The sequence below is a fragment of the Cnephaeus nilssonii genome (assembly GCF_951640355.1).
Source record: "Cnephaeus nilssonii genome assembly, chromosome: 18".
Lineage (NCBI taxonomy): Eukaryota > Metazoa > Chordata > Mammalia > Chiroptera > Vespertilionidae > Cnephaeus > Cnephaeus nilssonii.
This window is the reverse complement of record NC_137089.1, coordinates 35,579,600-35,605,946: the sequence shown is the minus strand read 5'-3', so window position 1 is coordinate 35,605,946 and position 26,347 is coordinate 35,579,600.

Sequence of the window (26,347 nt, the reverse complement as noted above, 5' to 3'; positions counted from 1 at the left end):
AAGAACCCCCCCCCCAAAAAAAAAACAAAAAACAAACACACAAAAAAAACACCCAAACAAACACTACTTTGCGTATAAACTTTTTAGTGTTTCTCATAACTAAGACTCCCTGAAAAGTGGGGACCAGCTGCAAATAAAACCTATTCTTTTATAATACAGCAAGCTGCCAAAAGCTAGAAAGTGATGAGTGACATTCTGCTTATCTCAGAAGGCTGAAGAATGATTTTTCAGGTTCACCGGGCAAGAAATACAGCTGTGGTCTCTGTGATCGACAAAAGACAATCCAGGCAGGATTCCATAGCTTCATTGCTTCAGTCTGTGACATTACGTTTCAACCAATGCACGAGACGCATAAATATCCTTTGGATTTTCTTCAGTAAGCACACACTAGAGGTTAATAATGTGGGGATGTTTGATTCCCTGCTGTTTTAAATAATTTCATGGAAAATCTAATGCAGTAGGACACTAGTTTAGAAAGGTTATTACCCTCATCAAACGATGGCACTTCTTTCCTATTATTTTCTACCAATTTTTTGCCCTTATAGCTCCTCTCTCTTCATTTACCGCAAATGATTCTTCAAAACGGCACTCTGTGGTTGGGTGGAGACGGGATTGGAGAAAGCTTAATCCCTAATCAGAGCCCTGTCAGTGCTGGTAGTAACGTGCATCTTTCTTGCTTCTTCTGCTTCCTGGAGCTTAGACACAAGACAGATGCACACTCTGCAGGGGTGGCATTGGGAACCAGTCCCTGCCCTCTCACTGGGGCCATTTTTCACGGGACCCTGAGGTCCAGAGTCTCCAGGCAGTCCCAGTTCTAATAATCCACCTCCGTTCTTCTCAACTCAGTGGTGCTCTGGTTTGCTGAATTCTTGAGTCATTACCACTTCTATTGTGACAGTACTTACAACAGAACCCTAAGAATGCTCTTGGTCTCAGAGTAGAGTTTTAGGGTTAAGGAATGACATGAGGTTCCATTGACTACGCTGTTCCAGGCTCACTAAGTATAAAAGATACTACCTGTTTACTATCCATCTCCTCTTTTCCTACCAGGACACAAAGTTTAGTCAGGTGGCCATGTGCATTTTCCAGCCCTCTTTGCAAATGGGTACCGTGTGGCAAAGTTCTGGCGAATGGGATCTGAGCAGAAGTTGTTTGGAAAAGATTTCTGGGAAAGGTTTTTAAAATGGTGGGACAGAACCAGCTGGCAGTTTCTTTTTTGGCTTTTGCTCTCTCTTTGGGGTGACCAACTGTCCTGGTTTGCCCGATATTGTGGGGGTTCCAGAGACATGGGACTTTTAGTCTTAAAGCCTGGAGAGTCCCAGGTGAAGTGGGTAAGTTATCACTCTGCCTTCCTTTCTTGCAGCAGAATGTCAATGTGAAGGTTGGATTCTAATAGCTATCTAAAGACATTGTAGAAACAAAATTCATTCTAAGGGTTCAGAACTTTAAATTACAAGAATAAATTTCCATTTGGAACTTTAGGCATTCAAAACAGGTAAGAAGCTTATGAATGTGTGACTGTATGTTTAAGGTGGGAGTGTTTTTGGCCTCCTTGCTATGCCCTTAGAACAGTGGTTCTCAACCTTCCTAATGCCTCGACCCTTTAATACAGTTCCTCATGTTGTGGTGACCCCCAACCATAAAATTATTTTTGTTGCTACTTCATAACTGTAATTTTGCTACTGTTAATGAATCGTAATGTAAATATCTGTGTTTTCCGATGGTCTTAGGCGACCCTGCTAGCGGTTCTCAACCTGTTGAGGCGACCCACAGGTTGAGAATCGCTGCTGTAGGGCCTAAGACCATCGGAAAACACAGATATTTACATTACGATTCATTAACAGGAGCAAAATTACAGTTATGAAGTAGCAATGAAAATAATTTTATGGTTGGGGGTCACCACAACATGAGGAACTGTATTAAAGGGTCGCGGCATTAGGAAGGTTGAGAACCACTGCCTTAGAATAATTTATTCTGCTTATATATTAGCCTGTAACAGTGGGAGCTTTAATGGTGAAATAAATTATCTTCCATGTGGATTTAGAAGCTGTAGGAAAAGTAGAAAACAAAAGTGATATTTTTGAGAGGGAAAAAATTGTTCTTTTCACTTACAATAGGCCATGAATATCTTTCCATTATTCGATTGTTTTTACTGTCTTAACTACTTGCCCAGGGTTCCTATGTAGCAGCCAGATTGATTGTCCTTCCAGACCTTCTCCCAGCCTCACCAATCATCACTCTAAATAGGATGTTTTATACACAGAAAGGGCGGGGGGAGGGAATGGGATTGAGTGAAAGTGATTTTGAGGTACTGATGAGTCACTGTGGGTTGTGTTGTGTAGACGGAACAAAGTTGAGCGTTGTCCTATCCTCATCAAAGATTCTAATCTACGCATGTCCTGGATACATTTCTGCAGACTGTTGTAAAGAGCCTTTCAAAGATCAATTAGATGGAAGCTGACTTTACATTTTGTAGATGTGAAAAGAGAAAGGACGCAGGACTCGTGGCCCATTGCTGGAGGGATAGGGCCGTGTTCTGGGATGATGTTGAAGCTGCTCTCCTTTTCTAGTCTACATGAGGACTCCCAGAGAAGCGTCCTGTGAAGTTAAATGAACTGACTTTTATATGAAGCCTGGTTGACAAGGTGGAAGAGAGTTGGGCCAAACTTAAACAGTCATTCCCAGGAGACGTTCATGACTGAGAAGAGAGAGCCGCCCTTCCTACCATCTTCTCTGCATCACAGCTTCTTTTGATCACAGGTGAGGTGTTTTGAATAGATGGACTTTGCCATTGGGAACTCCCTACCACAAAGTGAAATTCCGTCAGCCCACCACTGAAGAGACGGGAGATGGGAGCCTACCTGTGAACCACATTTTAAAATGCATTTTGAGGTTTGAGCTAATAATGTGAATGACATTCAGTGAGGTTGCCAAATGCTGGTAATTTACTCTCATTTTCACATTAATATGGACCCACCTGTGATGAATTGGAAACTAAATAAGCACATCAGTTTTAATTAGGTATTTCAGAGACTGGATCTAGTTAAACAGCGGTATTCATTCTTATCTATTAAACAGGGAAAGAGCACATTCCTCAGAAAAAGTTTACCAGCCCCCACCCCCATTTGTCCTTCTTTTTTTTTGCAAATATGCTTTTCCGTAGAGGCTTTTGAGTTAAAAACAGCCTAGGTTGGCACAAAGAGGGAAGGAAATAATTGTATTTAAGTCTTAAAAGATAAGCTGATCTCGAGTTCAGGGGTGGGGAACCTCTGGCCCTCAGGCCATATAAGGCCCAAGAATTCATTTGGTCTGGCCTGCAAAGGCAACTGCAGGCAGGACTCAAAATTCAATAAATCTAGGAGCTTTTTTCTTAGCAACATAACTTTATATTAAGTGAATTATATTAAGTGAATGTTGTAACTATCCAAATGGCTGAAAAAAGGTTCCCCACCTCTGATCTAGCTCATCAGTGGTATGTCTTACATTAAGAAACATGAATTTGGGGACCCTTCAAAAGACAAATATAAGGTTGTGGTTGCCTGGAAGATGCTGACTAGGACCCTAAGCATTCTGTGTTTCTCAAACACTGATCCTACAATTTGGGGATAGCTAGGGTATAGCAAGTAGATGCCGAATGAACTTTTTTTTTTTTTTTAAATATTTTATTGATTTTTTACAGAGAGGAAGAGAGAGGGATAGAGAGTTAGAAACATCGATGACAGAGAAACATCGATCAGCTGCCTCTTGCACACCCCCTAATGGGGATGTGCCCGCAACCAAGGTACATGCCCTTGACCGGAATCGAACCTGGGACCCTTCAGTCCGAAGGCCGCCGCTCTATCCACTGAGCCAAACCGGTTTCGGCCTGAATGAACTTTTATCAGAGGAAGGAGCCATTTTCAGAATTTAAGACAAGATATTACAGTCCTAACAAAAGCACAATGCTCTCAGATGCATAAGGGTCAAGACCTAGTGAAAGAAACTAGTATAGGTGTGGAGGTAACTTTGATTCATATTTATGAAGGATGAGGTTTAATAGCAGACAGTGAGCCTTAAAAACCAGTAGTCCTGAAAAAATTATAGGTGTAATTTTTGCATTGGTTGTAATGAATCTCCGCTGTTGGTTCTCTAAGCTTTTCTACCTGGTTAAACTGAGAACGCTGGATGAGGCTGTCTGATTTGCTATGGCAGCATCCCCTGTGCTCGGAATAGAGGCTGTCCTGTGGTAGGTGCTTAACAAGCATTTGTACTCCTCTCAGCATTGCAGTTCCAAGGTTGGTTCAGTAGTTCAGTGATGCCTTAAGACTTTTTTTTTAAATATATTTTGGCCATCCTCTGTGTATCAGGAATGTATCTTTCATGCTTGCCAGATGGCTGAAGAGGTTCCCGACATCCTATATTCATGCAACAAAATGCTCCTGGTGTAATGAATTTCTACCTGTCATTCTGTATTTCTGTCTGGAATTATTTCCTGTTACCTTAAAGAACTCTTCTTAGTATACTTTTTGTAACACATATATGATGGTGATAAATTGTATATTTTCATATTTTATGAAAAAGATCTTTTGCTTTTTGTAAAATTCTAGCTGGATGGATTTTTCTCTGTGTTTTAAAGATGTTCAGTTATCCTCTGTATTTCATAATTTTGGGCAAAAAGTTAGTCATCAGTCTTAACGTTGCTCCTTTGCAGGCTCCTTTGAATACATTTTCTCTGACTGCTTTAAAAATGTTTCTCTTGGTCTTTATTTTTAGATTTTGAGTAGGATATGACTATGTGTGGTTTCTTTTGTATTTACCTTGCTTTAGGTTCATCAAACTTCTTGATGTCTTTGGAATATTCTCAATAATTATTTCTTCAAATATTGCTTCTGCTCCATTTTCTTCTCTTGTTTTAGGACTCCAATTATACACATGTTAAAACTTTTGAACATGTTTTTCACTTATTTATAATGATTTCCCCCTTTACTCTTTTTAAAAATTTGTGCTTAAATTGTAATAGTTTCTATTGCTCTGTCTTTAAGCACATTAACCCTGTTTTCTGATATATCTACTAGGTGAGTTTTTGATTACAGATATTGTATTTTTATCCCTTGGTTTTAAATAATTCCAAACTGGTTCAATGTCAGATTGCATTCCTACCTTATGGTCATTTATTGAAAAAATGCATTTCACCAATCTCAATAAAATCTGATTTAGTGTTTATCAATATGACAATAAGGAAAAACAACTAAATAAATGTACAACTTTAACCTTTATATAGGACATTAAATTTTACAAACTACTCTCATATTCCTATGCCATTAGAAACTCACTATGTGAAGTATGTAGGGAAGGTATTGTTATTTTCATTATTATTATACATGAACTGAATTTGTAAAGGGTAAAGGCTATGCATTCCTTGATTTCATCTATTATATCATACTGCTTCAAAGCATATGCCCTGTCAATGAGGGAAGGGAGGAATAAAGATGTAAAGTTAAAAAGATAATATACTTTCTTCTAATGGTTATTATCTAAATATAGAATCACAGAGCTAGAAGAAACCTCAGAAGATTATCTAGTGCATGCCCTCATAATATTATACTGTTTTAGTCATATGTTACCTCTTAAGCCAGACCCTATATCTGGAACTTGTAAGATAGGAAAACTTCTTTGTCATCTTTCATTTATCTATTTGTCTAAAACTATAGGATACAGTACTGAATAAAATTATAATTAATACTTTTGATTAATATTAAGATGAGACATTACTATCTGACAGTGACACAATATTTAGAATTTGGAGACATTATTTGTACTGAGTTCTTAAAAAACCTGAACTAAAGTTATTTGAATTCAAAAGAGATGGTGATATAGTTGCATCATTGTTTTTAAAAATGAAGGCTGAGTTTACTCTAACTTTATTTTATTTAGTTTTAATAACTTAATTAAGCATCACTATGGTTTGTTTTCTAGGTTTTATACTAGTTTTTGTCTAAAGCAATAAAATTAGGACTCATTTCATAAACTTCTTAAAAAATGTCTGTTGATTCTCTTTATAACTCAATTGTCATCCCTTTTAGAATTATACCTCTTTTAATAATAATTTATTTACTAAAATGATATTTTACCTTAGTCAAATTAATGTACATATGTGATATAATGTACCTAATGTGTTTTAATTGCTTTGTAGGTTAACATACAATCTTAAAAAAAAACCCACTCTATAGGCTATGCAAATTTTGTTAGTAAAAAAATTAACATAAATAGTAATAATAATCCAAGTTTTAACCTATTTTGCTATGATGCCTCCAATTCTGACCAACTAACAAATGGGGATTTTGGTCACCAGTATCAAGCAAAAAAAAAGCATGTCAGTAAGTTGTGTGTGAACTCATGACCACTGCTGGAAAGAGAAAACCCTATCACAGAATATGACAATAACAGCATCTTTGGATAGAAGATACATCCTTACTGTATCATAATAGCTTCTGCTGGGCATACTTATAATTGGTAAATGGATTATCTTTATAATTCATTTGGGCTGAGAAAATTACGGCTTTTATTTCAGTAGGATTATTTAGTGTGAGATGCTGAACTCATTGTGGTTAGTGGGTATGGCTAGCTGTGTAAACAGACATAAGAGAATACTGCTGTTTGCTCTGTCCGGGGAACTTCAGCCTACATGGTCATCTTGAAGACACTGATATAAGAGCTTTTAAAAAATTAGTGATCAAGATCTTAGGTCTATATGTTTTCTGAAGGCAGAACATTAGGAACATGCCAAAGCTGGTGATGGGGAAGAAAACGAGGTGTTGTCAGGCTCCTGCTTTTATCGTATGGATGGAAGAGCCAGTGCTCATTTTTGTGCGTTTCTAAGCCATTTTAATTTTGATCCAGCATGTGAAAGGAAACTATCTGTGGAGTATTTCAGCTCTGAGTACTCGATGCCAGGCTCTAGTTTTGGCAAGTCCTAAGTAAAAGAGGAAATATTATTCATTCATTTCTCCCTTCATATCCTTCACCTTGCTTGGGGCCCTGCCAGAGCCAGGGTTAGACTGCCAGCCCAGGAGGTGCACTTCGCACTCTGAGAGGTGCCATTCGTAAGCATATTATCCTCTTCTATGACTCCAGACTAAATCCGCAGCTGAACAGTAGGATGCTGCTTGCTAATGTTGATCATTCTGGCAAAACAGACTGTCAGTTCCGCACACCAATATAAGTAGTGAGTTTTGTTTGCAGCTGAAATACCTACATTATATGCTACACAATGGTCTCTATTGCTGTCCTCTTCTACGTTTCCCTTCAAGTCTCTGTGCTCCTTCCATCTTCCTACCCCAGAACTCATTCCTTAGCGCTGAAATGAGAGCACAACTGAAAGTATTATCAGAAAAACAAGCTGCAGTGGATGACTTAGACACACTTTAGCCGTGTCTGGATGATTAGTCTGTTATTTGTTTTTAAATTTCCAGGAAAAGAAAATTAACTGACTATCCATTGTTTAACATTGGCTAAATCTAAATGAAATCATGATTATTTCTACAGCAGATTTACCTTCCTAATTATGCTTGGCTAATGTTTACACTGACTGATGGAAAAGGATGGTGCCTGGGAGAATGCCAAATGGCAGAAGGAAGTCTGACCTGAGACTGAAAATGTCCAAGGGTAAATTACTGAGTGGACAATCTGCAGCAAGATAAAAAAAAGAGCTGATGATCTGAATATCATTATTCCTTCAACTCTGTGTCAACTTCCTCCTTGATTTTGCGAAATAATTTCTTGGCTGAAATACAAACAGTGCACTTTAACCTTGATAATCCCTGAGAGAAAGGAAGCTATTTTCTCTTGTCTCCAGAGTTTCAGCACACGATTATGAAAAGGAGAATGTTTGCAAACGTTAATATCAATACATGTTGGGGAATTGCCCGGTTCCCACATTCTACAGCTCCCATCTCTTCACATTGAATGAGTCACTTGACCCCACAGGCTCCGTAATCTCGGAGGCCCTGGGTTCAATTCCAACTATGGGCAGGAAGAATTACAGGGACTTTGAGTCTAGTGTTCTGGGCCTCAGTGTGATGGCATTTATCGTGACTGGGCAGGGTGCAGAAAATGGTGGGGGAGTCTGGTAATTTGGAGCTAGACTCTTCTAAGGCTGGGCTGGGCAGTGGGAGACATTCAGTTGTAAGTAATTAGTTACAGACACTTACTAAGAGAAAAGAAGCAAGATCAGCCATTCTTTCTGAACACATTCTACAAAAGTGACTCACAGCCGGTGTTCTTAAAGACTATGATGAAAATAATGTTAGAGGAGGAAATATAAGTTAAGTGATTGAAAAATCAGTGATTGGACTATGAGGTTTAGAAAAAATAGTCTACTGTTGGCACCTTGGTGCATTTGCTTTCAATGCCAATCAGTGGTGCAGGCCCTGCTCTCAGACTTGCTTCCCCTGGTGGTAGCACCTGGCTCTGTCTTTGGGTGAAGTCGACTCTGAAAGGTAGACCTGTGATCCGGGGACCATGGCTGTGCATAACAGGTTGTTGAGGTGCAGTTGGATGGGCTCGGGGAAAAGAAGAGGAGCCAACATGAGGTATCCAGAGTATGCTTAGCACCTTGATTTTAACATGTCCCAAACTGAGTTCAGTCTTCTCCCTGAAACTTGAATCTCCTCTGTAGTCATGGTACACTTAATTGGTAATTAACATACTAGTACACACACAGTTAATTGTTAACCAAATCCAGCGGTCCTATTCTAGGAATGCCCTGGTCAGTGCTTTAGTCCATGTTGTCATTGTTACCGGAACTCTAGGAACAGCCTCCTTCCTGATTTCTGTCCTTATTCCCATCAGTCTTCCAATGGGTACACTGGTCTGATCTTCCTTAAAATAAGATTGATTATGTCATGCCTTCCTTAGTGACCTCTAGTATTTCCTCTTTGTCTGCAGGAGTCTTTAATTAGTGTAACAAACCAGAGACTTTAGGATTTGGCCTCCAACTACCTTTCTGGCCTTATTTCTTGCCACTCCTATTTTTACTCTGCACCACATCTTCACTGAACCTCTGTCCTTTTCCAAACCAGCTGTGCTCGGTTATCACTCTACTATTCTTCTGTTCCTCTCCCTACCTCTTTTTCTCTACCAAACAGAAATGGAACAACATGCCTTTTTCCTTCTGATGAAAGGATTGTTTAGGATAAAAATAGCCACCTTGTCAAAGCAGATTGAATTACTAGTGAATCGCAAGATAAATCCAGGTCATTTTGAGACACTGACTTGCCTCAATTAGAACCATTAGGGGAATAGGCTGAGAGTGAAGTGAAGCTTCTATCAATGGTCTTGGAGGTTTGTTATGTGATATTTTTAGTGAGTCAGATTTTAAAAAGCTTACAATTCAATGTCTGAAGTACTGTATATAAATTATATGGGAAACGAATTTTCACTCAATATGCTTATTAAAATAAAAAAGTTTCACAGTTTCCGAATAGGTTAATCAAGTAGTTTCTTGTATCCAAGGTCTTTATCTAAAAAAAGAGAAAGCTTAGGTTTAAAGGCTAGCGAGAATAAAATTTAGATGAATAATATGGTATTAAAAGCTGTAGCTATAAAAGTAATATGTATATATTTTTCACTGTATTCACATTTTACATTTTTTCCCATTTCTGATGAAGAATCCTAAACATGGAACTAAAATTAGTGTCCTAGCAGTATATCATAAGGAATATATGAAAGAAAAAGGATTAAATTATCCAGAATGCAGTTTTCAAGGCAGAAGTTATGCCCCTGATCTCAGTGGGGTTGTGCTAATGCTCTCGGCAGAACCTATTGCTCCTAGTTTTTCAATTACAACTTTGAATCATATTCCTTGATTAGTAACAAGCAATCAATCATAATTAATTAGTTAAAATGTTCAACCGTTAAAATCATTACCATTAATTAAAATAATTATCTCTATTTTGGCTGCACTTCATTACCATTTCTGGGAAATGCTTGCTTTACTGTCCCACCATTCTTAGTACAGATTATCTATGAATGCAATGCATGCAATAGATAATCCATGAACTACTTTAGAAAAGACTACTTGAATCAGGTTTTAGACTTTTTTACTGTTGTATCTGGGGAAAACATTTTACTACACTGTATGGGCTCTATGAACAAAGCTCTTTGAAATGAATGTTAGCCTATCACAGGATGCTGGGAAGTGAGGAGTTTGGAAAGAACTTGTGCCTTGGAAGGAAATGTTTGCTTTGTAGGTTAAACAATAGTTTAGATACAGGAAGAGAGAAAACTAGTAAAGTAAAGTGGATAATAAAGTTGAGGAACTCACTTGGAACTCACTATGGAGACATAAGGAGATGAAGAGAAGTTTAATGACATGGAAGATGTAGAAGATATAATGAAAACCTAAAACTTTTTCTATTAGAGATTTAGAGTGATAAAATAAAAATAATAGATGAGAGAATATTTGAAGAGGTAATGACTGAGTGTTTCCTAGAATGGAAAAAATGACATGTGTCCTAAACAGGGTAAATATAAATAAATCTACATCTGAACACTGCAGAAATTTAAGGAAAAAAAGCAAAAATATTTAAAGACACCAGAGAGAAAAGACAGGTTACTGTCAAAAGTGGAAAAAATAACAATTAGGATTACAGGAGTTAATTACCAGGAACAATAGATCCTAGAAAATAATGGAATCCTATCCCAAGCACTGAGGGAAAAGAACTTGAACCTAAATTGTATCAAGTAAGAGTGATAAAGATATTTCCAGATATACACAGATGAAGTACATCCCTACTTTCAGACCTTCATTGCGAGAAATGCTCACGCAGACACTTCAGCAACAAGGACACATATGAGCCCAAATGCAAGAAAAAGTTGTGACCAAAGACACCAATCAAGCTTGTTGGTAAGCCTGAATGCACATTGGCTGATAAATAATGGCACTATTAACTAATTTGGGTGGGAGATGGTTAAAATGATGGTTAAGGTACTAGACACCAACAACGTGAAAGTTGTGAGCATGTGATGCTATTTGGAGAGAAGTTAAAATACTTAAAAGATTCTTGTCTTGTTTGGGGAGTATTATTTTAACTTAATGCTTGTTAGAAAAACAAGATTAAGATGCATGCTATTGTAGGATAACTTCTAAAAAAACCATAAGCCTTGCAATGTAGAGGGCATGGGATGTGGAGGGTGAGAAGTGTGCAGTGGGGACTTCAGTGTCATCAGGGGGAACTATATTGTAAACAGCAAGGACAGGGCTCTGGATCACAGCTTCCTAGGATTGAATGCCATCTCTGCCTCTGTTACAGGCTGAATTGTGTTCTCCTCAAATCCATATGTTGAAGTCTTAACCCCCAGTACCTCAGAACATGACGGTATTTGGAGACAGGGCCTTTAAAATGCAATTAAGTAAAAATAAGGTTATTAGGGTCCTAATCCAATCCTAATCAATATGATTGGTGTCCTTAGAAGAAGAAAAGATCAGGACACACATGCACAGAGGGCAGACGATGTGAAGACACAAGGAGAAAATAGCCATCTACAAGCTAAGAAGAGAGGCCTCGGCTAAAATCAGTTTTGTAGACACCTTGATTTATTTCAGATTTCTATCCTCCAGAATTATGAGAAAATAAATTTCTGTAGTTTAAGCCACCCAGCCTTTGGTACTTAGTTATGGCAGCCCTAGAAAACTAACACAGCCTCTTAAATCCGTGTGTCTTGGCATAATCTTAAAAAATTCTATACATCAGGTGTGTTTTTTTTTTCCTGTAAAGTTGAGATAATCAAAACCTTATTTCACAGGGTTTTTGTAAGATTTAATCAAATTAGTATGGCACTTGGAATACTGCCTATACATGGTTAACCCTCAATAAATGTTAGTTATCAATATTTTTCTTATTGAAAATCTTAAATTGACAAACTGTTAACACTAATGGATGATGAGCACTGGAAATATGAATACTTGTTATATTATACTTTTGCACTTTTAGGCAAATCTAAAAAATTATTCTGGATAAAAGAAAATATATTCTCTGTAATTTTTGTCATGTGGAAACTTGAGAGCAAGTTGAAGAATACTGCAATTGATGTCATGGTAGAGGATTTATTAACAGCATTTTTTTTTTGAGAAATATTTTTAGAGCATCTGTTACCTGCCAGGTACCAAGCTGATCCTTTGAGTATTTGCGTTGACTAACTGTCTTTCTTTTCTGAGAGTATGTTTACCACCAATAAATTAGCTTTCAGAACTTGTGATCTATTCTATAATTCCATGTCTGCCCACAGCTTGAACATGGACACTTGCCTTGCAGAGCTTATTATAGACAGATAGCTAAAATACTTCATAGTCCTGCTTACTGGATTTGATGCATCTGCAGTAGTAATAATAAAAAAGTTGCTTGAGAAGAATTAAAGGTTTTGCTAATCAGACTACTAATTGGAGTTATCGGGATTCCAGAATTCAAAGGCAAAAAGAGTGGAGACCAGAAATGTGTCTGGAAATTAGAATTAATTATATATAAATCCGGGTCTCTTTGTGGTTCAATCTCACTCGGATGCACCCAGCTATAAAAGAATAACATGAGAACTCATTCATTGGTAATTCTCTAAAACTTCAAAAACAGATCTCCACCACAAGTGTGAGTTTCCTGACAGCTTTCCAATGCCTCAGAGTTGTGGAGGAAGGCTTTGTCAAACCAGTGACTCACCAAGATAGCTCAAAAAGCACCCGGTAGGGCCTGGGAAAAGCTGGTCTCATTGAAAAATGTACCCATCATTAAAACACTTCACTTGGTTTTGCTAAAGTCACCCTCCAGTCCTTATTCCATTCAGCACCTTCCTCATGATTGACTCCAGCAACATTGATTTTTCTTTTGATCATAGTCACGTGGAGATCCAATAACTGTTGTAAGATATTGGCTGCCCATGATAAGGTGGGGTATTGATACCAGGCCTTGTAGTCTCCTCCTTACCTCATGAGCTACCCACTAGAATTTAAGTGACTGATATGAATTGATACTGTCTATAATAATAAAAGCATAATATGCTAATTAGACCGGACGGCTGAACAGCAGAATGACCATTTGGACAACCTCCCGGACGAGCTGGGGCTGCGAGGGCCGAGGTGGCCAGGGCAGTGAGGGCTGAGCCCCTTGCACGAATTTCATGCATTGGGCCTCTAGTTGAATTATAATCGTATGAAATGTTGTTACAGATAAAATATACAACATGGTTTACACTTAGTATTATGTCTGGCACATAGGCATTAATTAAATATCAAACAGTCACAGTTCACTCAAAGAAAATATATTGCAATTATCAAGAAGTTGTATGATCTTATTGGCTCCTCTGTCAATGGTCAGAGAAGTTGAGGATTGCCACTAATGTTCCTTCTTACTTCCCTTGTTAAGCCAAGTGCAATGTTTATGATGAAGTGATGGGTATTAAAATAGCCTCTTCAGGCACTTATTTGGAGGGAGGGGAGAAAAGCTCCTGAAAGATACTCATGATTTACAAAACCATGGTGCTGAATGGCATGAGGTCCAGAGACAGCATTTCCCTGGGCTGGTAGAAAAGTGCACTGCATGCTGTTGCTAAGCAACAGCCCATGCCAGCTTCTCTTGAATAAAGGCCAGGAGAATCAACAGAAACCAATGGGCTTATGAGGAGAAGGGTTTTCACGGAGAATGCTAACTTCTGTGTTCTTTTTACCGTTCCAGATAGTATACATCTTGACCAGTAGTTGTTGGGGAGGGGCTCTGTATGTAGCAACAATTTAGCAAATTATCCCCAAAGCCATTTCATGAAGTTTTGCTTGTGGCTGGGTATTAATTACACGATTTGTGTATAAAATGTAAATCCAGAAAAGAAAGCACATATTTCTCTACATGATGTTCCATTTACACCAATTTGTAGCCACCCACCTATTTTTTCCTATTTGAATATTCCATTCCATTCTTTTCTCACTTTGGCTTCATGTTTCATGCAGAGTAGATCTGCTCTAGACAGCATGTTCAAAGTACACTTGCAACTAGAAAATTCTTTCTTTCAGCAGGTGTTCAGGGTGCTGTGGTTTGCCATGGGTAACTTAACAAATTCATCGCTTTTGTTGCCTGGAAGTAGTCCAGTGGAAGAAATTGTGGCTATTACTATGTTGTGAATTGCACCCAAAATTTGGAATCACAGGATAACAAGTCTCTTTCCTTAAATCCTATTTTATCCAGCGTTCTGAATGAATCAGGTACATATTCACTGAAACTGAATTGCAGACCTACTATGTGTCAGACATTGTACTTTCAATTATGCAAATTGTGTGTGCATAATCAAAGCACACTACCATGTACATTTTACAAATTCTAGTTAAATTACCCTCAAGTTTATTTTCCAGCTTCCCTTTGATTTATAGTCAAACCTAAATAATTACTTCTTTTTCTTTCTTTAAAAAAAAAATCCTCACTGAGGATATTTTTCCATTGATCTTTTAGAGAGAGTGGAAGAGAGAGGGAAGGACAGAGAGAAACATTGATGTGAGTGAGAGTAACACATCGATTGCTTTTAACACTGCAGTAGTAGGGAGGGAGAGGAAGGCCCAATAAACGAGTCTTGGGGCCTCATTCCCAACTCTACCCAGAACACTTCTGTTTAGATCCATTTTACAAACTGGAGTTTCTAGAATAAGATTTTACAATATCAATTTTTGGTATAAAACTTTATAACTCAGGAAGTGTAGTCTAGTATTTCTCATAATGTGGTCCATGGCCCTGTATGGATTACCTGAAGTGTGCCGGGAATGTTTATTTTAAAAAGTTGAACCTGAGGTGTTCTCTTGTTCCCCAAATCTACTAAAACAAATTCCTTGAGACTTGGAACAGTGAATAAATGTTTTAAACAGGACTTCGTATGTACACTAAATTTATTCTTACCAGTATTTATTTATTTTTGTTTTAAAAATATTTATTGAGAGTATTACAGATGTCTCCCCGTCTTTATTCCCCCCTTATCCCCCTCCACCCAGATCCCACCCCACCCCAGACCTTTACCACCCTATGTAAAACAAATTTCCTATATAAATGATTAAATTTAGTGCACAGAACTTATGTGTACACTAAATTTAATCGTTTCTATGTGAAATTTATTTCATATACAAAGGAGTATGTGTAATGTATATATATTTTAAGGACTAAGAACCCATTTGCCCCCTACCCAACTTAAGAAATAAAGAATTACCAGTTCCACCACCTGTCCCTCTAAAATCATATCCTTCTCTTTCCTCCCTCCCAAAGTAGTCATTGTAATGAATTTTGTGTGGATCATTCTCTTACTCTACTTTATAGGTTTACTCTACCATATATGAGTGTATGTAACTTTAAGCAATCAATGTATTGCTTAATTTTGCCTGGGTTTGGAAAAATGGAATTATGTTCTGTATATTATTATTTTTTATTGAACTATAATTGACATTCAATATTATATTAGTGCCATGTATACAACATAGTGATTTGACACTTCTACACATTATGAAATAAATCACCATAATAAGGCTAGTTACCATCTGTCATACAAAGTTGATAAAATATTATTGTCTATAAATGCTGTACATTTTATCCTTAAGTCTTGTTTGTTTTATAACTGGAAGTTTGTTTCTCTTGATCCCCTTTACCTGTTTCATTCACTCCCCACCCCCAACATCCCTTTTCTCTGGCAACCATCAGTTAGTTCTCTATGAATTTTGTTTTGTTTGTTCATTTCTTTGTTTCCTTTTTTTTTTTTTAGATTCTACTTGTAAGTGAAATCATTTGCTATTTGTCTGATTTATTTCTGTTAGCATTAGATCTTCAAGGTCTATCCATGTTGTCACAAATGGCAAGATTTTATTTTTATAACTGAGTAATATATGCTTTATACAAACACCCATACACCCACATCTACATCTTTTTTATGCATTCATCTATTGATGAACACTTAGGTTACTTCCATATCTTGGCTATTCTAAATAATATTGCAATGAACATAGGGGTGCACGTATCTTTTTAAGTTAGTGTTTTCATTTTCTTCAGATAAGTACCCAGAACTGGAATCACTGGCTTTTAAATGGTAGTTCTATTTTTAATTTTTTGAGAACCCTCCATAGATACTGTACCAATTTACATTTCCACCAACAGTATACAAGGGTTCCCTTTTCATCACCTGCTCACCAACATCTTTTGTTTCCTCTCTTTCTTCTTTTTAAAAATATTTTTATTGATTTCAGAGAGTAAGTGAGAGGGAGATAGAAACATCAATGATGAAAGAGAATCATTGATTGGCTGCCTCCTGCACACCCCCTACTGGGGATTGAGCCCGTAACCCGGGCATGTTCCCTTGACCAGAATTGAACCCAGGACCTTTCAGTCTGCAGGACAACGCTCTATCCACTGAGCAAAACTGGCTAGGGCATCTTCTTTTTTTATAATAGTCATTCTGACAGGTGTGAGGTGCCATATCATTGTGTTTTTGATTTGCATTTTCCTGATTATTAGTGATATTGTGCATCTTTTCATGTGACTGTTGAACATTTGTATCCTCTTCTTTGGAAAAATATCTATTCAGGTCCTTTGTCCATTTTTTAATCGGATTGTTTCAACCCATTGGAAAACATATGCACAATACCAAGAATGTATTGCTAACACATTCTAGGTGGCAATTGAATGAAGTCGGCTGAAGGTGTTCAAAGGGTACAGAGGGAGGAGATTGAGGTCTCTGGAAACAACAACAGTTTTTCAAGGATTATGGGTCTGACAGGTCAGACATTGATGGTAAACTGGTTTCACTAGTGTTGCTATATAATTTGAATCATCTTAAATGCACCATGACGGACGAAGGCATGTAAAAAATTTGGTTTGCTGGGGAGCTTGGAAGAACCAAGTGACCATCTTGGATTTCCCATAGCCTGATTGTTTATTTCATTTCCAACCATTGTTCACCCAGCTTAATTTCTCTGATTCAGGAGCTCACTGTTGCCATGCTGCAAAGACATTAGAGTGGCAGAGGTCTGGTGGCAGGGGTCAATTTTTGCAGAAGCAGAATGCACTTCATCCATATATGCCACAGTCTTTAGATTCTGTTACTGCTGCCTTTGCATGAAAGCAGCTATGAGGGCATTCTCTTGAAACTCAGTGTGAGCTTAAATTTTGATGACAGCAATTTCAGAAGGTAAGAGAATAGCAGTAAGAAGTTAGAAGGTCATTTACTTGTTGCCCATGTTTGATTGGGGTCTCAGAGGGTATAAGAAAACCACGTTGTTTCCATAAGATCTCCAAGTCACGGGCGGCCAGAAAGGCACTCTGCTCTCAGGACAAATAATAAAAGTTTGTCCTGATGACGGGAATGCTCTGGGAGGAGCATGGAGCTCTGCGTGTTGGGCTGATTTGTCTTGTGAGAGATTTCCTTTTTCAAGTAGTTTCTTTTGGGTAGTAACAGCATCACTAGCTTGGGAATTAATTCCCTTTTTCTACAGTATGACCCACCAACATTAAGTCAGGATCAGTTAAATGGATGTCTTGTAAACCAGGACGTGGTCTCACAAAATAGGACGCCATTACCTCACAGTCATGGGGTTCACTTTTCTCAAGCAGAAGTAGTAACTGTAGCAGGTTTAAGGACATTTCAATGTTTAAGATTAGGTGGTGAAAGCAGGGTATCTCATAGGAGGTTCCTAGGTTTGCAGAGAAATGCTGAGTCAATTCAGAGTTAAGGAGACTTTGGACAACATGAGGAGTTTGTAAATACATGTCATTTCCTAGGGTCAAATCTGCTGAGGTTTCTACTAACTTTGCGGCTGCATCTATAGCCTTAAGGTGGTTTGGATATATATGCCCAACTGAATCCAGTTCTATGCTATGCTCTTGTGTGAGCATCTCAAATTTTAGTTACCTATTCATGTACAAATGAGGTGAATGGTTTTGAACGTTTGGTAGCCCCAGGGCAGGTGGCTCTTCTAGTATTTGTCTTATGAAGACCTGCTCAGGTTTATTCTCCCAAGGAAGGGGCTCAGGGACTAAAGTTTTAGTAAGTCTCTAAAGTGGGGAGGCCAATAGAGAAAAATTAGAACTTAATTTGCAATAGCCAGCTGGGCCTAGAAATACAGGAAGCTGTCACTTAGTTGTGGGCCTACGACATTCTTGGATTAGATTTATTCTTTTTGGAGATAGCTGGATTCCTTCAGCACTTAGATTATGACCCAGTTAATAACCACTATCTAGAGATAATGGTATGCCCTTTTTCAGCTAACTGTTGCAGCAAGTAAATGAAATCTTTTATGGACATCTCTTTGATAACTGAGCATAGTAAGTGATCTACATACCAGTATTGTAAAAGGGTCAATTTCCCAGGGAACTGGAGGCTTCTTAAATCTTGGTGGAGTCCTTGGAAAAAAGAAGAAGGGGCCTCAGTGAGCCCTGAGACATGACTGTCTAGTTATATTGTTGATTGATCCAACTGAAGGCAATAGATGCAGACCCTTGGGGTCTATGAGGATGCTGAAAAAGGCTGAACAAAGATCCCTAACAGTGAATCATTTTGAATCTGGTGGGACTTGTGGCAAAAGGGTGTTTTGGTTTGGAACAACTGGGAAATGTAATAGCTCTTAAATTCTGGACAAATTGCCATCCTCTCCCATTAGGTTTTGAGACTGTCAAATCAGGCTGTTACAGGGGCTCATATAGGGAATGATTAACTCCTGGGCGATTAGGTCCTTCTATTATTGGTGTGATGCCTTGCATAGCTTCAGGCTTTAATGACTATTGAGGTAATTTAGGGAGAGGTTTAGTTCTGTATATCTGAGTTTTTATAGGTTCTGCACTTTTTATTCTCCCAATGTCAGTATTAGAAGTAGCCCACAGATTTTTGGGCACCTCCATTACAAGTAAATTAGGAGACTTTTGTTGGAATTCTTCCTCTTCTATATCAAGGCCAGAACATAACAAAGTCCAGGTTTGTCAGGCAATTCTAAGGCGAGGTCTCCATTAGAAGCAAAACATAGCCCTTTTGATTTAGAAAGGAGATATCTACTTAATAGATTGAGTGGGACAATACCCCAAAGCAAGAAGGAATGCTTTTCAGTAAAAGGTTCCACGGTTATATTTACTGATTGAGGTGGAAATTCTCTCTGAACTTTATTAGACACATCCACTATGGAAACCTTTTTTTCACTGCGAGAGATTCATTGTCCTATGAGAGTTGGGTTTAGTGGATAGTTCTGTTATCGACTAAAATTTGACAAGCTTTCCCATTAGTTTTAATTTTGGTTTTCCCTTGGCTGTAACAGTTTATCAGAGAATCCCTAGAAACCCCATCAGTTTTGGAGGGGCCCATATGGGGGCCATCCCTTGGGGACATTTGATTGAATATTGAGGAATTTGTATAGGACCTTTGAAGACAACTTTTTCTCCAGTGCCCAATTGATTACAATTGAGACATTGACTTCAGGGCCAGTTTTTAGTTAATGGCCTCATAAGGGGTGTGGTATGGGAGGCCCATGTGTTATTTTATGTCTCTGGCCTTGGAGCTGTTGTAGCTGTAAAGCTTGGTGGATTTTTGTTGGTGGTCTTGCTCCATGGTCCTTTTCGAAATGTTCAGCTATGGTCACAAGTTCAGTCAGGCTGGTGGTCTCTCATCCTATATTCTGTCTTTGTCTATCCACTAATCTCAGGAAATAATCTGTTTACAAATAGGGCAGCGAGAGAAGGTTGAGTGACCTCATTTTTTTGTATGGAACCCTGAATGCTGTAGAAAGAGAGCTTCCAAATGGCCTTTAAAGTCAGCCACAGGTTCATCTTTCTTTTTGTTTTTATGTTTGTATAACAGACCGACCAGTGCAGGCAAGGAAGTCTCTAGGAATGGCTTGTACAAGTGCAGTTGCTATTTTGTGAGCTTTTTATTTAGCCCCTGAGATGTTGAAAATCAAGGGTTTTGCCATCTTCCTTCCTGAATCTATTTTGAGCTTCACCAGGTCCTAGCAACATGTGTACAAGCTGACAAAGATCTGTCAGCCTGGGGTCATAGACCCTGTACTGACTCTATTTTAAAAAACTTTAGGGTTCATCCCTTAGCTTTACGAAATACTTTAACTATAGCTATTAGTTTGGTCCTTGATTCAGGGGTAAAGGATTCCTGAGGAGGTTTATCTGCAAACATGAGTAGTTTTATATTTAAAAATGTAATTGTTTAATAGTTTCTTCAGAGTGGAAAGGCCGTTCAGACGGAGAATTGCTAAAATGTGAGTATGAAGTAAAGAAGGATGGAGGCGATCAGTAGGAGTCATGTCAGTCCTCTCATCTTTTGTTTTAGGCATCTCTGTGCCTTTAATTTTTCATTAGCCCTGTGCATCAAGTCTTTTAATGAAGCTGTTTTTGATGATTGAAGCCTTTTGGAAGTTTCTGCATACCAGTTAAAATAGGTTTCTATTCTATTTGTTTAATTTGGAATCCTTTGCCTTCAAGTACACTTCTTAAAGGAATGATCTTGTCTAATTGGAACATTCCCCTAATGGCCATTGTAATTCTAGGTTGTTTTTAGTCATATTTTGCCATTTTGTTAGGTAGCTGCAGGTTCTGGGACTAGAGTATTTAGACATAAAATAAACAGGTGTGCCAGAAGGTGGCATGCCCAATTCTTTGGATTTAAAGGATCCCATTTCTTGTAACTAGGCATTTGGGTTTCTCAAAGCCAAACTAATGCCTAAGACAAACGTGCTGCAGGGTTGGAAATTGTTGGGTGTTTTACAATGTAGTTTGTTGCTTGGAAATTTTGAGTTTGGCAGGTGACTTACTGCCAATGTAATTCATTCCGTGACCAACTTATCCTATCCCAGGAGTCTTCTTGAGGTGGAGAGTGCTCTGAGCCTTAAAATGCTTCACCTGTGTTTACCAAATTGTGAGGCTTTTTAGCCTTTGAGATCTCTGCTAACAATAGTCTTTATTTACATCAAGCAAGACAGACAGACACGTGCACTTTAACACACCAGCAGTAACCAAAAGATGTTACTGTGGACCGAGAAGGCCAAGAGAAGGCTGTGAGCACCACCAGAAATTCCCAGCGTGGATCCAATCAGCAGACTCTAGTAAGTGAGGACTGGGACCAGAATTGGGGAAGGGGATTCCAAACAACTGGGGAATAGCAGACAAACCAAGGACTAGACACTCGTTCCAGATGGAACCTCTGCCAGCTCAGGCTGACCTGCTAAGCCCTGAACTGGAAGGCCAACTAGACTGGGAGCTCAATAGAAAGAAAGCAGAGCTCAGAACCGAGAGGGAACTGACCCATGGCCTTAGGAAATGGGAGAGATGGTGAACTAACAAGAGATTCACTAGTACCACGCCCGTGTCCCCAAAGCCATAGGAAGTCTCCTTTGGTCTCACTGCTGCCACCAAATCTGTTAAAAAACAAAATTAACCGAGTAAAATTTAAAGATTTAATTTGCTTTACGATTCATGAATCTGCCAGCATTCCCTCTACCAAGTAAAAAGGAGCTCCTGATGGTGCAGAAAGGGAAAACTTCTAGAGACAGGAAGGGACAAGGAAGTCATAAACAAACAAAAACGTTATTTTGGGCAAGGTCACTTTCTTTTGGGGGATAATAAGGTCTCTCTATTAGGATGATTACCTCATTGGTGCTGACCAGAAAATTCCAGACTGGCCGGATTGGATTACCTTCCTGGGAAGGTCAAAACTGCATTTAGGTCAGGTATTACGATTTGGTGTCATGGGCTTAGCCACTTTGGGCCTGTTGCTTCTTTTTAACAAAGCCATTTGCAGGTATTAGTAATTAAAACCGAGTCGCCAGCAGACGATCTCATTACATAGGGGATCAGCCGTTCTGCTCACAGATTTATATTTTGTGACCATTTCCCGCTGGTTAGACTCTCTCCCAGACCTGGACAGTCACTGTCCATGTGGACAAGGAACTCTGGGTGCTGTGCGGGGTGGTCAGAAGAGCAGTGAGTCAGGAGGGGAGGAGGAGGGGGGTATAACTTGGATTTGTCATAGTTTATCAGCACAATTTGACCAATCCCATTGCCCTGCCTGCCTCAGTTTTTTGCATCTGTAAAATGGGGGAGTTGGATTACATTAGTTCCTTTCAGACTGTATTTCCAGAACTCTGGGACTGAAGATGAAGCTCCTCAGAATGAGGAGCGGTTTGGGGGGAAGACTCAGATGCCCAGCCCCAATTTCACAACAGTTGGCTTTGATCTGTTTTAAATATTGATTTCCATATAAGATGTCATTTGACTGAGGGCACCTTGTTAAAAGGTGTGAATTCCATGGGACTAGATTTTCCTCAGGTTTCTTTTGAACTCTAAGAGCCTCTGATTCTGGGAAAGACAGTCATGCACAAAAAGAGACTCACTGAATATTAATGAGCACATCTTTCCTTTTTTCTCATTCCTTTTGAAAACAAATTCTAGCAACAAGAGATAAAAGAGTCTTTTGGCATAAATGCACATTATTAGACAGGCAGAAAATGTAGGGTTAAGCACAGTATCAGATTTTCAGCTCTAGTCATTTTGTAAGCACCACTGTCATATCTGCAAAGATTTGTTTATCAAGCTTTCTGATATGCATACCACTCTACTCACTGGCAAATTTATGAGTCTTTTTCACATTCGAGGAAAAGATATGTAATAGTTTAATTAAATCTCCCCCTACTTACTCTATCATAGAGCTTCTTAACTATACATTTCCCCTTTTTTTCTGCTGTCTGCGAGCTGATAGAAATGACAGAAAGGAGAGATACTGCTTGGGCTGTGCAAATAGCTGGATATAAATTAATCTTAAATTAATCTGGAAAACATTAAATTAAACTAATACTTAATGAAGTTTAACTTTTGGGAAGTAAATTGTGATTTGCGCCAGTATGTCAATGCAGGTGGCTGTGGTGGTTTAGGGCCTGAGCAATTGCAAGCCACACTGGCTGCTTAACTATATTAGAATGCCATAGGTAGGGTTTCTGTTGGGTATTTCTCTTTTTCTGAGCTACAGAGGAAACCTCTTTTTTTTGTGTGTGTGAGGGTGTGGCACATTAATCTTTGCCCTGCTTTCATATAAATCACTACCTAGATTTTATTCTCTCAATTATTCATTGATCAGACATTTGCTAAGTGCTAGGTACTGGGACTGCTATGGTGAACATGATGGCTAGATACCTGCCCTTGGAGAGCTTACAGTCTAGTAGTGAGCCACACTGACAAGTGTCCCTGGGACAAAGGAGTACTCATGCTAGGAGGGCATGAAAGGGGCCTCCAGCTGGGCCTGGGAGTTAATTTCAATAACCACGAAGTGCCCCTTCACCTGGCTTGGAGCTGTCCACAATTTACAGACCACGCTGGCCTGCTGTAACAACCACTTGGTGTTTACATTGGCCAAGATCAAAAGGAGACATTATCTAGTTCTCACGTAAGAAAGAATGCAGCGATTAGGTTCACCCTGCCAAAGCAGAGAGACCCTGACCTGAAACTTGTTTGGAATGTCAAGACTGATGGAGGATATGAAAAGGTTTGCAACTCCCATAAATGAGGTCTTTGGGCGAGAGCTGGGCAGAAGTGGCCTGAGAGAGAGCGAGGAAAGGAACCTGGCCTGGGTTTTTCATTGTGCTTAGGCGTCGGGCCTGGGGGACTTGTGTGGTTTGAATCTCCTTCACGCACCAGAGAAGGGGCCTTGTTATCCGCTTGTCCTGATGTGGGCACAAGGGCCAGAGGGACAGGATTGTCTTACAAGCTGTCAGCCATCAAAGATCAAGTGGAATCAGACTTCTCATTGTCCTCATCAACCCACTTCCCCAGAATTCATCCCCCAGATGAAGACTAGCTTTTCTTTCCCTTGGATTCAAAGCAAACCACTCAGGAGATTACTGTACAGGCAGAGGGCCCACTCATGACAGGGGACCATGCCCTTTCCCGCAACACGATTTTACTAACAGCTGTGGGGGTGGATTTTCCTTATTGTGAAGCCGAAGCTCAGGGAGAGCAAGTCTGTGAAGCTCTTACATAATACAGTTCTCAGAGGTTGAAGGATAGAACAAGAGAAGGAGATCTCTGTGTGGACTTCAGATGATTTTGTTGTTGTTTGCTTGTTTATATAACTTTTAACAGCAGGATTTTTTATAGGAGCTGGGTAGCCAGTAACTTAAAAGTAACTCGTTGACAATACTTGGAGTATTTTGTGTTGTCGACTAAAGGAAAGTTCTTACATTATTAATCACAAAGCAGTTAATGATGTTTATAACATGCTGTGAAGATTGGAGGATTCAACTAGGATGACTTGGTCTTATTTAAAACATTTTTTTTTTTGCAAATTAACTTGCTTTCCCCCTTCTTTTCCTCCCTCCCTCCCTCCCCTCCCCTCCCCTCCCCTCCCCTCCCCTCCCCTCCCCTCCCCTCCCCTCCCCTCCCCTCCCCTCCCCTCCCCTCCCCTCCCCTCCCCTCCCCTCCCCTCCCCTCCCCTCCCCTCCCCTCTCCTCTCCTCTCCTCTCCTCTCCTCTCCTCTCCTCTCCTTCCTTCCTTTCTTCCTTCCAAGAATTAGTAAGTAAGGGCATGGAGGTATGGTAATACTAGGTTGAAAAATTGTAGACATAGCAAATCTGCATTTGACCCTGTAAACATGTATAACAATGACAATTCAGATTGTTTTATTTCATATTCCTAGAAAACCTTCTTCTGGTCACTTTTCTTTGGTCTTTTATCAGTGCTCTAGACATGAACCTACTTTGGAAACAAACCTACTTCAGTCCAGGTCCAGCTGGCACACAGCATGCTATCTGCTCAGGAGAAAATGATGTGCAAATCAGGAAAAATGAAGAATAGAAATATTTGGGGAAAACATTAGATATATTTGAAAAGGTGAGCATATTCTCTTCCAAATTGTTCAATTAACCCTGAAAAATCAGCAGAGTATTTGCATTGTGAAAAATGGAAATGAAATCACAAATTTGAAAGCAACTGAGCCCATTGCCAAGGATTCTGTTATTATTAAAAAAACATATTTTTATTGATTTCAGAGAGGAAGGAAGAGGGAGAGAGAGATAGAAACATCAATGTTGAGAGAGAATCATTGATCGGCTGCCTCCTTCATGCCCCCCACTGGGGTTGGAGCCCGCAAGCCGGGCATGTACCCTGACCAGGAATCTAACTGTGACCTCCTGGTTCGTAGGTTGAAGCTCAACCATGGAGCCATGCTACCTGGGCTGTGTTATTCTTTTTTTAAAATTTAATTTAATAAATCTTTATTGTTCAAATTATTACAATTGTTTCTCCTCCCCCCCTCCCATATCTCCCCTCCACCCGGTTCCCACCCCCCCTCTGCCCTTACCTCCTGCCCGCTGTCCTTATCCATAGGTGTATGATTTTTGTCCAGTCTCTTCCCGTACCCCCCACACAGACACCCCTTTCCCCCTGAGAATTATCAATCCACTCCCATTCTATGCCTCTGATTCTAGTATGTTCACCAGTTTATTCTGTTCCTCAGATTTTTAATTCACTTGACTTTTAGATTCACTTGTTGATAGATATGTATTTGTTGTTCATAATTTTTATCTTTACTTTTTTCTTCTTTTTCCTCTTTTTAAAGAATACCTTTCAGCATTTCATATAATACTGGTTTGGTGGTGATGAACTCCTTTAGCTTTTTCTTATCTGTGAAGCTCTTTATCTGCCCTTCAATTCTGAATAACTTTGCTGGGTAGAGTAGTCTTGGTTGTAGGTTCTTGCTATTCATCACTTTGAATATTTCTTGCCACTCCTGTCTGGCCTGTATAGTTTCTGTTGAGAAATCAGCTGATAATCGTATGGGTGCTCCCTTGTAGGTAACTAACTGTTTTTCTCTTGCTGCTTGTAAGATTCTCTCTTTGTCTTTTGCCCTTGGCATTTTAATTATGATGTGTCTTGGTGTGGTCCTCTTTGGATTCCTTTTGTTTGGGGTTCTGTGTGCTTCCTGGACTTGTAAGTCTATTTCTTCCACCAGGTGGGGGAAGTTTTCGGTCATTGTTTCTTCAAATAGGTTTTCAGCATCTCGCTCTCTCTCTTCTTCAGGTACCCCCATAATTCTGATGTTGGTACGCTTGAAGTTGTCCCAGAGGCTTCTTACACTATCTTCAACTTTCTGAATTCTCTTCTCTTATTGCTTCTCTGGAGGAGTGTCCTTTGCCTCTGTATTCCAAATCTTTGACTTGATTCTTGCGTTCCTCTAGTCTGCTGTTGGGTCTCTGTATAATATTTTTTATTTCAGTCAGTGTATGTTTAATTTCTAGTTGGTCCTTTTTCATATCCTCAAGGGTCTCATTAAATTTATCGGCCTTTTCCATGAAATTCTTGAAAAACCTTATAACCGTGGTTTT